The sequence below is a fragment of the Dermacentor variabilis genome, chromosome 9 (assembly GCF_050947875.1).
Source record: "Dermacentor variabilis isolate Ectoservices chromosome 9, ASM5094787v1, whole genome shotgun sequence".
In the NCBI taxonomy this organism is placed as follows: Eukaryota; Metazoa; Arthropoda; class Arachnida; order Ixodida; family Ixodidae; genus Dermacentor; species Dermacentor variabilis.
In genome coordinates, this window is record NC_134576.1 from 91,424,749 (window position 1) to 91,441,667 (window position 16,919).

Here is a 16,919-nt window from a genome sequence, read left to right on the forward strand (position 1 = left end):
GAGCGCAGCCGAGCCGGCGAGGCTTTGTTACTGTTTCGAACGAGTCGGCGCTTCAACTTCTGCCACTAGCTCTCTATGCATTGCATGTTTGCCCCTGTTACAGGGTCCACAAACTTGACGCTGTGATTGACGGTGTGCCAGTCCAGGTTCAATGGCACTCCATTGGCGTCCGCAAGAGTGGGTATGCATTGATATGTGGTGGCCCATTCGTCGCTGTGAACTGTGGTGCCTGGGAGGACATTTTTGGCGATTAGGGGGCCGAGGGTAGCGGTGTCCCTCTTGTCAACTTCGAAAAGCCTCAGCTCCTTTGTCTGAATGCACAGCATTCCAAAAATCCATGGACCCCGGTCCGCTACACCACCGTAGTTGTTACGGCGCCTGGGAGGAACGTTGTCTCCAGCGATGAGGCGACCTCGGTTCGATTTACGTTTGCCTCTCATTAGGCACTCGTCGATCTGAACAACCTGGCCTACACCTCCCATCGGTGACTGTTCTAGAAGCTCAGCCAGCGCCACCTCCCTAACATAATTTCTCCAGTCTGTGCGGGTGCTATTGCTAATTTTAAACACATTCTGCACGAGCTTTTTAGTGCACCTGGAGGAGAGACCATTAGCCAAGGTGTACTTCAACCAGATTATTTCTCTTCATGAGTGTTTCACGTTGGGGCGTCCCAGTACATCAGTGCAATAAAAAAATTAGCCCTGCCCGTGCAATGCATCGGAACCACGGAGCTGTGAAACCTGCTTCCTGCAGCGGTTGCATTTGAAGCTAGGCTTGGTACCTTTTCTGCAGCAGCAATGGTATGCGACGACTTCTCCCTCGCTTCCCGGCTCACTGGGATTGAACCCTAGATCCTTGCAGATGCTCCAGTAGTCAGACATTGGTGGACGGCCTTGACGGGTTCCGGTCCTGTGAGGTCGAACTGTTGGTGTCGGCACCAGCCCGACTCCACGCAGAAAGGCCTCTTCCATGGCAGGGTCCCTGAGACGTCCGAAATCTCCAACACACTTGGGTCTATCCGTGGCATCTTCATGGCGAAATCAAATGAGGAAACGAAATCGTTGCGGTATTTATAATCCCCTACGTGGATGCGGGGATGAAATGACACCAAATAAGGAGATATCGAAGGCACCTGCTATGTTAACGAGAGTTAAAGTGGACGCGGGGGAGGGAGACTCCGATGAAACAACACCAAATAAGGAGATATCGAAAGCGGCCACTGCATTAACTAGAGCGAGGAGGGCTCGAGTTCAGTGGTCATGGTTCACATGGTCATGATCACGAGGTAGGCAGCTCAAAACAATACCATAAAACTCTGTGGTATATATAACTCTTTAATATACATAACTCTGTGCGCTTCAGAAGCGGTGTCGTTGCATTCGCTATATTTGATGGTGTTCTTCCCCGTCAAATTTGGCAGGTAGTCTGGCAATGTTGACCCGCAAAGCTGGCAACAGACTTCTACCACACCAGTCAGAACTCTGCCTACCGCTGTACCTTTAGTCCTCATGCTATCACATTTATGCATAACACACTTTAATAATGTCCTGCATAGTCTTATTGTTGCCCATCTGACATAATGTGCTTATGTCGATCCACAAGAATCAAATTGGATTTAAAATATGCTCATGCAAGTTTGCTAGCATAAACATACCATGAGTTGTGAAATTTAAGTTAGCAGCATTTTTATTAGAGGTGCACAAATTTCCACTCTTATGACTACGAATCGCATACACGTAACAAGTATCAAATATAAAAGCAAATATGAAATATTCAAATGTGAACACACATGTTTACAGCAAGAATACTTGTTTCACTGTATTCTGGTATGCATTTATTGTGAAGAGCAGGTAACACAGCTATCAGGTGCAAAAGATAGGTTTGAACGCAAAATCTATGATTGTCGCTGGAAAAGCTACATGAATGACCTTTCAACGTCTTTGTAACTGCTGTATGATTAGCTTTCCAAAAATGCAAAATAAATGGGTGCTGACTTTCTGTTAGTTGTGAAAAAAAGATGTGGAGATCCAACACACGTGTTGGAATTCATGTGAAGCAAAGCTTAACTAAAGTGGTTAAATAAATGCTTTACAAATAATGGCGATGCATACAATTTTGTTGCTTTCATCCTATGTAGCATGTAATCTCATGGAATGTTTGTTTGTCATGTAGCTTCTGCTGCGAAACAGATAACTAGGATTGCAGCGCCCATTTTGTTTCTGCATTGTTTAAAAAACTTGTTTCACTTCTTTTAATTTGCACTCCTTTGTTTGTTTAGCAGACAGAGAACAGTAGCCTGACTGTAACAGTCATATACTGTTGAAGAATCGACATTTTGGCAAGTTGGTACTGGTTGAGCATCTTGAAGGGGCAGGAACACACAGGACAGTGCTGAACTCACAATTAACTTTATTCGAAGGCCATACAAAAACTTGTGTACTACAACCCATAGCCACATGCTCTCCCATTAGATTTCCCCACATGCTCTCCCAGTGGCATTAGATTACAGGATTTTGCATTTTTGCCTGCGCACTGATAATGCAATCAATGGGAGACCACGTGGCTATGGGTTGTATTACATAAGTTCGTGTATGCCTTCGAATAAAGTTAGTTGTGAGTTCAGCGCTGTCCTGTGTGTTCTTGCCTTCTGTCTTCGTCATCTTGCACTGCCCCTTCAAGATGTTCTAACAGTCAGTTGTCTCAAAATAATTAATTAGTTTGGTATAGTCAAACGTACCAAATAGATCCTTTTTAAATATGAATAGTTACCGTATTTACTCGAATGTAATGCAACCACCATCATAACGCAAGGGTCAACTTTCCAGTCAAGCAAAATAAACAAAAAATAAAACTGGGAATGTAATGCGAGATGAAAGTAACAAGAAATCGTGCCCTTATTCAAGAAATCACAATTCAGAAACGAGTTCTTTTCACTTATCGTCATCGTCTGAGGTGGAGACAACTTCACTTGAGCGGTATTGATGGGCGATCGCTTTCAGAGGTAGTTTCACTTTCGCAAAATTTTGCGTGACTTGGCCCCAAAAGCATCCCTGACAGGTGTCTTAGGGTTGTGCCAAGCTTGCTACCAGTGGCATGAGCACTGTCAGCCGTATACTTCGAAGCGTTCGATACCAACACGAGCCAAGTCTCGCAAAAGCGAAACTATCTCCGAAAGTGATTGCCCGAGAATCGCATCATCTTCGAGCTTGTTCAAGATTAAGTGCTTCTTAAGAGGCTGCAAAACCATTTCATTCGGAGACGCTATGAGGCCAATACAAAGTCCACAGAGCCCTTCGGACTGGCCTCAGATTTAAAGAGGGCCTCATGTTGATCTTGCCATCCACGAACCATCGATGCGTTGACTTCGAGCCGCTGAGCTATGGTGGAGTTTCCCATCCTCTCGGCCATCAAAATTGCTTGTCTCTCAAAGTGGGCGTCATATCGAATGCGCTATGTTGCCATAACGTCATAAATAAATGGAGTCAAAGTGCGAAAGTCCTCGGGGTACTGCGGCACCCTAACCGCAACACCAGTGACAGGCGCAGTGAAAATGGGGTCAATTACAACAAAAACTTTGACTTTAATCGACTTGTTTATGGATTGGATCGAAGCGCACAGGTTGCCAGCATAATGCTAATAACTGTGAGATTTAGGATATTTGTTTTAAGATGATCAGTTTTCCTGTGTTCGAATGTAATGCGAGATTCGAATTCAAGCAACGAAAATCATGAAAAAAAAATCGTGTTACAATCGAGTAAATATGGTAGTGTGTACTGTCTGATTTGTATTCAAAACTTCAAATATTCACCACCACTAGTTTTTATGAAACTTAGTGTAAACTTTACACAAAAAAATCAAAAAAAGAAATCATAGAAAGAGGTGAGGGGCATTAGCACACATGACTCTGCTGTCTTTTCAACATACCTTTTTGTGTCATGGACTGCCCCATATTGCAGGATACGTTTATACCGGTGAGGTCATGCTGAAATTTCTTGACTGCCATCGAAGTTTCCAGGTAACCTGTCCAAGTGCTTCAGTGCTTTTCAATGCAACCTGAGTCTTTTTTCAGCTTATCTTCAGACACCACTGTTTCATTGCAATTCATAGAGAAAACTCGTATGAAGCGGTGCTCTGATTTTTAATGTTTCGATTAAGGTTATAAACAAAAAAAGAACACTTATTGCTTTCGCATGGCTTGGCCACTGTGAGAGCTCCGTATACTAATATGTATTGCGATTGCTTTCATAAACCTCCTCTGCAAACACATATTATGACTCTGAGACACATTTTTAGCTGTTGGCTGCTTTAAACGCTACTCCAAAAGGACATGGGCAAGTGATTGATGTCACTTGATATCGAATTTTAAGGTGTTCAGGGAAAATGATGCAATCCCAATTATGTGTAATATCTCTTCACATACAGTAGCTGTTTGCATTGTATATTATGTCAGTATAGGTGAGTTTCGATCTTTGAACCGTATTTGCTTTCAATTTGTGTACAAGCGATCTTCATTAATTGTCAATAATGTAGTACCACATATTGTACCTAGAATCACTCTCTTAATTTTTTTAATGTTTGAGAGGTCAGTAATGTTCGCATTATTTTAGCAGACATGTTTCATGCACTATTGTTATGTGAAGGTGCCATGAATGTATTCTCTTGCTGTGTTTGTAGCAGCCATCGTATGCTTCATTCTAGCCTCTTTTTCACACCTTTGAAGCAGTACCAAAAAGGGGCCTTTCTGGTTGGGTCTGATACCATACGCCCGGACTGTAATGTCCTTTAATGCGTTTTAGTGTGCTTACAGCTGTAATTTACAACTGTATTCAAATTACAAGCGTCCATGTGCAGTAATGGCACCACATTTAATACGTACCATCCTAGTAGCAGCAGATGAAGGACCTAGGTGGGAGATATGTGTATTCTCTACCAGTCCCTGTGCAACCAGAGTAAAGGTTATGGTGCTCCATAAACTGGGGTCAACTTTAAGAAAGTCTTGTTGATATTTCATTAAGCCCCCTATAGCTGTTGCACAATTTCTTGACAACATTTTACTGCAAATGAACTGTTTCTTGACTGTTGTTTCATATCACTTATCGACAATAAATTATTTAAAAAAACACATAACATACTTATTTTGAGTGCAATTATTTGTGGATTTTATTTTATCTGTGCATTGCTCCCTTGAACACAACTTTCCTGGTGATCATATCCTAGACACTAGGTAAAAGAAGAAAAGCTTTTGCCTTCATGCAATAAAATGTCACTGTTGCTGTCGGTCACTTAAGGAGAGAGAAAAGAAAGCTGTAACAGCTATAGTAGGAGCATGACTGGCAAAAGCAGTGTATCAATATGATTTTGGTTTATCAGACAACTAGAAAGCAACTGCAAATAAATGGCATGGCATCATCAAAAATATACCAATGCACGGAGGACATATTATCCGAAAAAAGTGTTAAATATCTAGTTTTGGTGGAGTAAAAAACAATTTTTATATTATTTGATAACTTTCATACACCTCTACTAAGCAGGCTTAAGTTGGTTGAAATATTGAAACGAGCCAGAATCCAGTCGTCAGTATTGACTTCATTTTGGTGATCTATCTCGACAGTGAAATCTGAGCTGCACTTCTGACTTCTGAAAAGTGTTAGGATCCTAATGGATCCTAATGCTCCAGTCCAAGCCACATTAATTAGTGCCTAATGATGCGACCTTCAACAGCACAATTATGTCTCCAATTTGTGGATTCAGACATCTTGAAAGCCAACAAGCTAAAAAAACGAAACCTGCAGCAGAACTTGGCAAGCTATTGATCAGAAGGGACACATCCGAATTAATTGATATCAAACAGAACTGTTCAGTCTGGTTTAAATGTTCCTTTATGTCCCAAATGCTGTTGTAAACTGTTTTCAAATCTACTAATCACTTACTGTGGCACCTTAACAACTTCTGCTAATTCTGAAATTTTAAGGTATTTTTGCTTCTGGTCACTTCCTAATCCGCCCCACTAACGTTGAGCAGCTTGCACATGCGCAGCAGGAAGTACAGTCGTATTCGATATAAGCTGCAACACGGTGGCCGTGGTCGAAACTGCTCCAGGACTGCACACTGGTGGCAAAATGCGAAAAGTTGGTTTAATAAATACCTGTAGTTAAAAGGGTGCTTAGTTTTCTATTTTTCCTGTGTCGGTGCGGCATTGCACTCTTCGAGCCATTGCAAACGCAAGCACACTGTTGCAGCTCATATTGAATGCAACTGTACTGCTGGGCTGTTAGGTCAGCTTTGCAATTATAGTTGATACGCGCTTGAAATATGGTGAAGAATTCATGATGTTGGGCTGGACATGAGAGGAGCATCAGAACATATTCGATTACTCATGCCCTCCCATTGCAGTGTATTTGCAGCTTCCATACACCTGTGAGAGAAGCAGCGCCTAATATGTGCGGGTGTGCCTATTTTTAGGCTTCTTTGTGAAACCACATGAACTGTTTTGAAAATTTATGTGTCCGATATGAAGAGGTGGAGTTGGATTGAAAGTTGTCATCCACGATCCTTCTATTGTGCAAAGCATAGCCTATTCTCTCTAGAAAAATATATTGCAGTTAGGAAAGCACATTCAGCTAAAAGATATTTGTGTTACCTCCTAGCAAGGTTGCCAAAGTTCTCATCCTAAGAGTGGAGCTTGATTTGCTGGAGAATATGCTTACATCTGTTGATGGATGTGTTTTGCCCACACACACAGAGAAAGCATTATGGAAAAGACTTGTGTGGGATAACAAAAATTATTATTAGTAGTAGTAGTAACAGTAGTAAACTTTAAAAAAGTGTGTTGTGCCTTCGGCCACATCAGTCAGCCCATTGATTGCCAAAACAACCAGATGCTTCAACCGTAGAAACTGGGAATGTTGAAATAGTGAAATTTTCTACTGGAATTGAGTGTGAACATTGAGAAAAAACAACAACTGAATATTAAATTGGGTATAAAATGTTTTCTCATTTCGAAAGCAACATAATATTAGAAACATGGTTCAGAACAACATTCATTTGGGCTAGATAGTGCATACCTGAACTAGGAAAAAACAGCGCCAACTAAGACAATCACGTGCGGTCTTGTGTCGTTCTTCCGCATCTGATTGTCTTAGTTGGTGCTGTTCTTTCCTAGTTCATGAAATTAGAAATTTGTACCCGGTCCGCTTGGTAAAAAATGAAATATACTGTATTGGGGGATGCAGCTGTGGTGGGATACGTGATGCATTGTGTGCACACTGCTGACGGTGTACGGGCCAATAGAGTACAAAAATGACATCATAAATACAGAATTGACGTCTATTTATGCATTACAAAACTTACATGCCTTACATGATATCCAGCTATATATATAAGTGGACATCCTATGATCTAATTTCGCAATCACGCGCACCCCCGATTTGTAGTAGGCCCACCGTGGTCAAAGGTAGCAGGCGGGGATTGCCACCCCTGTGTTCCTGGTCGTATCTCTTCATTCCATTTCTGTACATGCCCTACATGTCGAACACCATAGCCGAGCAATCATCAAATTTCTGCAACTAGATGTAAGTTTTAAGCCTTATTATTCCTAACTAGCACAGGGTTGAGTTAGATAGCTTATACCTACTATGGCAGAGTGTGCTGTCTCAAACTCAGCCACTCCCCCACATGTTGACAAATGTGGTGTCGAGCTCTGCCTCCCTCACCATTGAGGGAGAGGATAAATTTACCTTCGATTGCATCAAACGGATATAACCATAATGATAGCATGCTTAGTGTAGTATGGCTGCAAAAATATACCTAGCATTACATGTTTTATTTACATTTCCTTACATACGTAAACGTGACATACGCTTTTCACAAAGGGAATCCTCTATGCTCACCAAAATTAAAGGCATGTAACGTCAGTGTGTGTGTGTGTGTGTGTAACAAGAAGAAATGGGGTTAACAGAGGGGCCCAATTTTTATTAATCATATCATAAGAAGGCAACAAACAAGGACAACATAGGGGATATTACTTTTGCTTACTAATGGAATTAAGGAAATTATAAATTAATGGCAATTAAAGTGGATGAAAAAACAACTTGCCACAGGTGGGAAAACATCCCATCTCTTCGCATTACGCGAAGAGCATTGCACGCATAATGAATGTGATACTACACAGCTACACATTGTTTTAAAGGGATGCAAACATTGTGAGACTGGCTTAACTCTTTTAGGGTCGATTTGTTTCGACATATGCGACCGCCCAGGGTCGACTTTCTTTATTGCAGATTTCAACTCTTCTTAGAGACTTATTTTGAAACAAATTCACCGTAATTTTCCTAGGGTGACCGTAAAGTGAGAAAAAATATTTTGCGTTGGTATATATGTACTCTTCATTCATGAATAACAACAATAAAAAAGGAAATAGACTTATAAGAATAAAAAATTTCATGCATTTTTATACACATAGTTCAAGGCCTTGAAAATGCGCACACGAGAATATTTCGCAACACTCAAATGTTCCTGCTCTTAACTAATATCTAATATGCACATCCATAGCGTAATCGAACTGCGTAGGTGCACGCACTCAAGAAAAGTGTGTGGTTGTGTGCCCGTCAAAAAAGCAAAACGTGTGACAAACTTACGCTAATCTTCATCTTATCGCCAACCAGATGCAATTAGTTTTCGCAAGTGTAAAAAAAAGCACAGGAAACGCGTGCACGGTGGCATCCTTCCTATGCGCACCCCTGTGAGCACTGAACGAGCGAGAAAGAGGCGGTCGCCCTTTGAGCGATTAGTAACGAGATAGCCATCAGTTTTGCAAGCGCAAGAAGCCGAAACCACCCGCGAAATCAAAACCCGAACAACCACCCGGCCGCACGCGTGCCAATGCGCGGGCGGTACTATATAGACGCGCGGGCGCGAACTAGCGCTAAAACAAACCATGCAACGAAAACTGAAATAGGGAGGTGCGCAAAAAAAATTCCCTTTATTCCCACATAGTGGCAGCACATGACAGAGAAGGAAAAGTTAGGAAATCGGCGCCGTGAATATACGGCTTCGACCATTTACGGACTTGTTCATGGCGCCGTATATTTACGTCATTGACCCTCAAAGGGTCAAAGTTTGTTTACCAAATGTTTGTGTACCAGCCCCATAGCAAATTTTTTTTATATGCTGGAAGTTGCTATGTGTTCTCTAGGGAGCATTCTGTCGCAAAATATTTTCGTATCGGCTCATTGATATCCAAGATAAAATAATTTCAGTGTTGCGAACCCATGATTTCAGAAGGCGAGCTTCACCGCAGACATAGACTCTCTCTCCACTTCCCCGTAGCCTCCGCAAGCGAAATTCCTCCCCTGCGTTCTCCCATACCAGACCTCAAGGATTGCGTCACACATACGTCACGGGCCCCGTCTTCATGTTGTTGTTTTTTTTTTCTCTTTTTTTCTGCAGCTTTGTACACTTCCGCTGATGACGTCACGCACGAGCTGTTGTGATTGACTCGTTTCGCGTAGTGCACGATTATTGCTCGCTGCACACAAGGACACATGACTAGTGGTATAATTCAGTGGTACACGAATACTGAGGCTGACACAAGCAGATTACAGAGCATGATCACACGCTGGAACACAGTAGAAAATGGCATAGTTTCGGTACCTGCGCAAGTGACTGCACGAGCACAGGAACTAGCAGACGAAGCGGAAGTACATCTCTCTTGCTTCGGTGTGAAGTAAAACAGAAAACACGCAGACATTCGGTTTGTATGCTTTATTATTTCTTTAACCTCAGTTCGTTAATACAAGCAACAAACCACACAAATAACAGATGTTGCCTTGAATTATTCACGAAGTCATGTGTCTCGATGATTGACGTCACACTACGTACACGAGTACGTCGGCGCAGGCATACGAGTACGTCACCGTCTGGCTAGGAGTGCGGTCGCCGCAAGGGAAAGAGAAAAGGGCGTTCGGATTGAAATTTTAGACCTTTCCGCGGCGCGTAGCGATGTAATACTTTGCAGACACGATCGTTAGCACGCATACTATGTTCTGCGTTTGTCAACTCAAGGTGGCCAAACCTGGTGAGGGTCCCTTTAATAATAACTTGAAACAAATTCATATATGGGCTACTTAAAAATGAGCCATATTTACTGAATGACTGGAAATACGAGGCAGTATCAAAAAGTTTCAAGACTGGCTCTGTTCTGAAGCACATAATTTATTTACATGTATTCATATACTTCTCGGCTTTGAAATAGTTCCCTTGCACATCAATACATTGCTCCCAGCATTCCTGCCACTATGCGAACTTGTCCTGGAAGTCTTTTTTTCTGGAACAAGTCGAGCACCCTTCGGCGATTTGAGCTTCATTTAAGAAATTGTGTCGTAATGGCAACCTCTTAAACGTGTTTCTACGTTTGGGAAGAGATCGAAATAAGTAGCAGCGAAACCAGACGAGTAATCCTCCTTTCACATCCATGCTTCCTACGAAACACACAAGAAATTGTGTTGTTCGAACTTTGCAAGGAATTCATCCAACCAGTTTCTTCTTGGAAAGCATTTGTTTGCTGGATTTATAGATGACATGGCACTTTTATTTATGATTTATTTACCATTGTGATAATTATGTGACTGTTTACTGATCGTCACCTTTGCCTTTCATGCCTGGAACAAGTCTAATGGCAAATTTGCCTGCTGCTCTATTATTGTATTGAAATCAGGAAGAAAGAAAAATGTTTTATTGCATTGACTGTTAAGTAATTATCCGGTAAAAAAAAGGCGTTGTAATGTACTAGTAGAGAATGTAAATATAGTGTGTGGAATGTTGCCTGTCTTCAGAGATTTGTTCAAAAGTTTGTGTATCTGTGGTTGTGTCAGTAACAGAAACACTAATTCGCGAATAAGTTACCTTCGCTGCTCTGTAGTTTCATGTTACTTTTGCCGGAGTAAATGGAAGATCATCATGGAAAATTATTACAGTGCATAAATAGAGAGACAATCCCATGTTTAATCCACAGGAATGTGACTGCATTTTTATGCACGAGCAAAGGTGCTGCAATTCTGACCTCTGTAAATGCTATTGTAATGGAGCAGACGCATCTCGTGTCTTTGGTAGCAGCTTGAAGACAACGATGACTACCCATGCGGTGATAGCTAGAGAGCTGAATTCATGGCACTGGTGCTGGCTCTACGCAAATTAGGCCCATCAGTTGCTTCAGCCATGATAGTCACTGATTCATTATCATTGTGCTGATTCCTGACTGCTTCTTGTTTCTCTCATGTATGAGGACGTATCATTCATTGGTACCTGGGTACTTGAGAGGTGTGCGTTTACCTTGGGTGCCTGGCCATAAAGGACTAATTATAAATGAAATTGCAGTTTCTCTAGCTAAGGCATCGATAAGCGGCCCAATTCTCCTGTATTGCCCTTTGACTGATCATACCACTGCTGCTAGATTGTGCAGGAGTGTCATTATGCAGGCAGTGTCAGGCTCCACAATAGCTAACTCCATGGATTACCACCTTCTTCTATATTCTGGGCACAGAGATTTCTGCCAGACACGAAAAATTGAAATTTCCATCACGAGGCTGCGCTGCCGTGTACTTGCGTTAAACTTCTATCTGCACAGTTCTGGTTCCTTTCTCATTATATTCATTCTGTGGCGGAGTCAAGACAATAGACCACTTCTTTTTATCTTGTAGGCGTTTTTTTAAAGAAATAAAAAAAAGACTGCTGGAAATCCCACTTTGCAATATTGGCCTAGATTTAACTGTGCCTTTTGGAGCCTCCATTATTGGGTTCAACCATAGAAATGTTTCTTGTAAATCCAAAATTACCTGACTGAACCTAATCAATTACCATGTTAGACTAACTGTTCCCCCTCCCCACCATAGTTTTCTTTTATTAATTTATTTTTTTTATCTAGCTATCTATTATTAGTTCATTTTTATTCATGGTTTTGTTCTGCTTGCTTTTTTTCTTTGTCACAAAAATTTTCATTCCATGCTCCAATGTTCAAATTGTTAATTCCCTTGTACTTATACACCTAATTTAACCACCTGATTCACTGCAAATCCCCACACTGTGGGTGTGCGCCACAACCACTCAGGAGAAGAACAATAGCTTGGGCTGTTCGCTGCTGCTAGGATGCTGCTAGACTAATTTTCACCTTTAATTAAATCTCATTACATTTGATGGAGGTTGTTATAATCCCTCTAGTCAGGCTAGAGCTCCACGCTCCTAGGTTGCCCATCAACACTATGACTGATGCGACCACTGCGCCGTCTGAACCCATGGCTGCTCGTGTCAATTGTGCCGGCGTTCTCCATTAGGGCAACCCGGCCAGCGGGACCAGAGAACATGACGTTGAAGGCTCGCTGTCCTCCTATGAACAAGTGCTCACAATAAGTGGGAAGACCAGACAAAACTGAGTAACATCATATTTTACCTTGCTGATGTCTCAAACCTGTGGTTTAAGATTCGTGAATCTTAAACCACAGGTTGTGCTATCTCGAGTTGGCACACATTGAAGATGCATTTCACCAAAGTATTTAGCTGCCCCGCTGTCCACAAGCTAAGTGCCAAATAGTGTCTACGCCAGCAAGCACAGCAGCCGGGCAAGACATTTCCCAGCTATATTGATGATGTACTGCATCTCTAAAGCCATGTTAATCCAACGATGATAGAGAATGAGAAGATCAAACATATTCTGAAAAGTATTGAGGATGATGCGTTCAAATGCTGCTTGCCAAGAGTCCAACCAGTGTCACCATTCCCTTCAACCTTGGTCAGAGTTTCGACGAATTGTGCCACCAGCGTAACATCAACCCCCAAAATGTTCCACAGGCTGACTCCGTCTCGGCCACTGCAGTTACTGCTTGCTTGCCATGTCGGACTTCAGCTGAAGTATTTCATTCGAGAGAAAGTGGCCCACCAACTATCGCTGCTCCCTCTTAGCCAGGAGCCTACCCAAACACTAACTCCAGCAGTGCAGCAAGCCTTCCATGCCCAGATGTCTGACACACCTCCCTCTGTTCACCTGCTGGCTTCTGTGGTGGCACCGCTCTCGTATGCTGACTCGTATGCCATACCAGGTCACACCTCCGCTGCTCAACTATGCTTCTGGGATCACAAGCCAACCCCCATCATGATATTCCACTCCACCACCAATGCACCAGTTTCCTCTTACTCCACATTCCACGGCAGTCACCTCAGTTTCTTTGTTGAGCCGACACATGACACACGCCAGACAACAGGCCTATTTACTTTGCCTGTGGAATTGCTCACATTGTGCACTTCTGTTGTCGTACCATGTCTGTTAGCCATGGGGCCTATGACCAGTTTTGCTAAGCACAGCAATATGCTGCCGAGATATCGCCGCAACATGCCCTTGAGATTCGTTGCCGAGACGCAGCTGACTCGCCGCCAATACCCTTTGATCTCGACCTACTGACCTACTGATCTCTCTCCAGAGACGTTGGTGCTTGTTATCCTGTCGTGTGCTGCCGTGTCAGACTCAACTGTGGCATTTACACTATCTGATGTGCTTGCTCACCGCAAGGACTTATTTCTCCCATTCGCCTTCCTCACTGTTAGGTTTGAATTTGCTTCGACACCCATATGCAATCTGCACTGGTATCCTGTGACCATACTGCATGGTTAGACCTTAGGATTTGTGCAAGCTGTCATGTGTACTGAAGACGTTCACAATGGCGCCACCCATTTACATCTGGATGCCATAACTTCTGTCTCATCATTCGACTGCACCATTGCCGCAGACCTTTCACCATCTCTTCGCACCCAACGTCTTACTCTCCTTTTAACAAGTTTGTTTCTTCGTTCGACTCCAACCAACCATCCTTGGGTCGCAGGACAAGCGTACCATACCATCGAGATTGGTTATCATGCCCCCTTGCGGCAGTGTGCGTACCACGTTTCCCCGCAGAAGAGCACAGAGTTATCACAAAACAAGTAGACAACAGGCTGTGGCGCGGCATCATTCTGTAAGCCCTTGGTCGGCACCTGTTCTAGTGCAAAAAAGATAGCTCCATTAAATTTTGCTTCGATTATCGCCGCCTAAACAGGATTACAAAAAAAGAAGAAATGTTTACCCGCTGTCTCGGATTGACAATGCTGTTGATTGACTGCAAGGTGCCGAACACAGTAGAACCTCGATGATACGGTCCTGTCACGTATATCTTCTTGGCCCCAGCACGTGCAATCGAGAATATAAAAAATGACCTAATAGAGTTGTGCTCATTTTTTACTGGTTCATACGTGCCCGAAAAACCAGAAACGTTCAGTACATCGCCAAACTGCAATCTCATGATAAATTTTCCGGCCACTAGATCCCATGTAAACAAGAAAATGCATGGGGTGCACAAAATCAACAACAGTATATAGCTGCCCCCTGCGACAGCTTCACCATAATACTCGCCTGCCCGTCTCGCATGAAAATGCAGTGGTACTCAGTTTCTCACTTCAGTACCAACAAATCTTCTCCGGGGTAATCGCACATAGCATTCACAGCTATCACCACCAGTCCTATTATGATAAGCGCTGTCCACAGTGCATAATGCCTTCAGAAGCATAGCATACGCTTTTAATTGGCGATAACCGAAATGTGCTGCCATTCTCTGCTGCAGACTACTATCGTATACATTTTCCGACCGCTAGATCCCATTTGAACAAGAACACTGCGTGAGGCACGTGATTGAGAACAGTATTGGTGGCAAGGACTTACGGATTCGCTATCTGTCACAAGCGCCTTGCTTGCGTAGTATGAGAGATAACGCGGCGTGCTCCTCATAGGTTTGGATGTCGGTGCTCAATAAGAACGCCATATGGGAGCCCTCCTGGACATTTCTGTAAGTACTCTTGAAGTGACAGAAGTTCTTGACTGTCAAAATAGTAATATTGGGCAAACAGAGCATAGAATGGTTTACAGATGCTATCTCTTTACTGAATACGTACAGTGAATGCCTACTGCACGTGGTTGCCGTCGTTGAGTCCCCAGAACTGGTTTCTTGCGTTAAAGGTAGGCAATTGCTGAGAGCAAACTATGTGAAATATACTCTTATAGTGGGCTGTCTGTACGACCAAATGGAGCATAGCAGAATGAAGGCTCAATGCAGTGGTTGCATGGGTTTGCAGCGACCATCTGCACACTTGCATGCATGTCTGCACACAATGTTTTGCTTCTACACCATGCCTTGGGCTTTAGGCTGCAGCATATGAGCATTTGACAGTACAGTAGCAACCATTGTTGCGTAAACGCTATCAGAGCTGTTCAAAAATAATTTTGTTATAACTAGGGACTTCGACGCCTACGGCGACTTGTGATGTTCTGTAGCGACGATTCAGTGTTGTTGTTTTTCGTTTCTTCTGAAATCTTGGACATTTTACTATCATTATTTTTTAAGTTGCATCGCACTGTATGCTTATCGGTGTTCTCAGCGAGCAATTTCTCGCTGCATATTTTTCTTAATTCAGTATACCTTGATTCTTTGGTGCTAAAGCAAACATGAGCATATGCCATCCCTTTTTTTAATGGGCTATTTGTAGTTCCCTTTCCATACCAGTGAACTTGCCAGTATCTAGCATCAACAAGTTCATAAATCAAAGCTTAGCTTTATGACATTAGCCGGACAGTGAACACAGGTGAGCGTATCAGTGCGCGCCCTCTGCTACTCACTGAACATCACAGCCCCGACACCATAGCAGAAATCTTATGCACAGAAGTGCTTGCTGCACACCTGAGTTATAGCCAATGGCTGCTTGCCGGTTCTAAGTTTCGTGACCCAATGCAGCTTCCTGTTCTGCGGGTATATGTGAAGGCCAATACCGGGCTCCATAGCGTACGTCCGGCACATCGGTACTGAGCAGTAGCGTACCATGTTAGATCGTTTCAAAGGCAGCCACTACACGTTATAGTGCTTTCAAGTGCTGTCAAGTAGACACCTGAAGACACCCCACTTAATAAGAAACGCAGCACAGGTGGGACTTTAAGCTTTCAATTTCAGCTTGCTTCATTGCTTTCGAAGCAGCCGACATGGTTGCTGTGTCCACATGATCCTTCATGCCACGTCACACCGACTGCAGCACCAGCTTTTCCAGTGGTGGAGCTCCCTCATTATAGCCGCCCGTCTCATGTGAAAATGACAGCATGTACAGTTTCTTAATTTGGTACTGTATTAGCAAATCTCTGGCCGTATCGCTGCATGCTGCGTTCACAGCTATCGCCGCCAAACCTGTTGCAGCAAGCATCTTCACTTGTTTTACAGTGCGGGGTGCGTAGTGGGCCATTGGTAGCGTACTGTACACTTTTACTAGGCAATAATCCAAATGTGCCACCGTGCTTGGAAGAAGTATTCAAGCTATTAAACTGAGAAGGCTTAGAAGTAAGAATCGACGGCAAATATCTCAGCAACCTTCAGTTTGCAGATGACATTGTTCTATTCAGCAACACTGCAGACGGGTTACAACAAATGATTGAGGACCTTAACAGAGAGGGTGTAATTGTAGGGTTGAAGATTATTATGCAGAAGACAAACATAATCATGAATAGCCGGGCAAGGGAACAAGAGTTCAGGATCGCCAGCCAGCCTCTAGAGTCTGTGAAGGAGTATGCTTACCTAGGTCGATTACTTACGGGGAACCTTTATCATGAGAAGGGTAATTCACAGAAGAATAAAAATGGGTTGGAGTGCATACGGCAGACATTGTCAGCTCCTGACTGGAAGCTTACCATTATCATTGAAAAGGAAGGTGTACAATCAGTGCATTTTACCAGTGCTGACATACGGGCAGAAACTTGAAGACTGGCAAAAAAGCTTGAGAACAAGTTAAGGACCGCGCAAAGAGCTATGGAACGATGAGTGCTAGGCATAAGAGACAGAAAGAGAACGGTTTGGATTAGAGAACAA

The 16,919-nt window shown here is 43.1% G+C and overlaps 1 protein-coding gene across 1 annotated transcript in view; it reads left to right on the plus strand.

The window, feature by feature from the left end:
• Positions 1-16,919, plus strand: part of LOC142558439 (uncharacterized) — a 73,430-nt gene that overhangs the window by 21,586 nt on the left and 34,925 nt on the right. Inside the window, exon 5 of the mRNA XM_075670574.1 lies at positions 3,957-4,015. The gene's annotated coding sequence lies outside the window, so the exon portion shown is untranslated. The remainder of the gene's footprint in view (positions 1-3,956; positions 4,016-16,919) is intronic.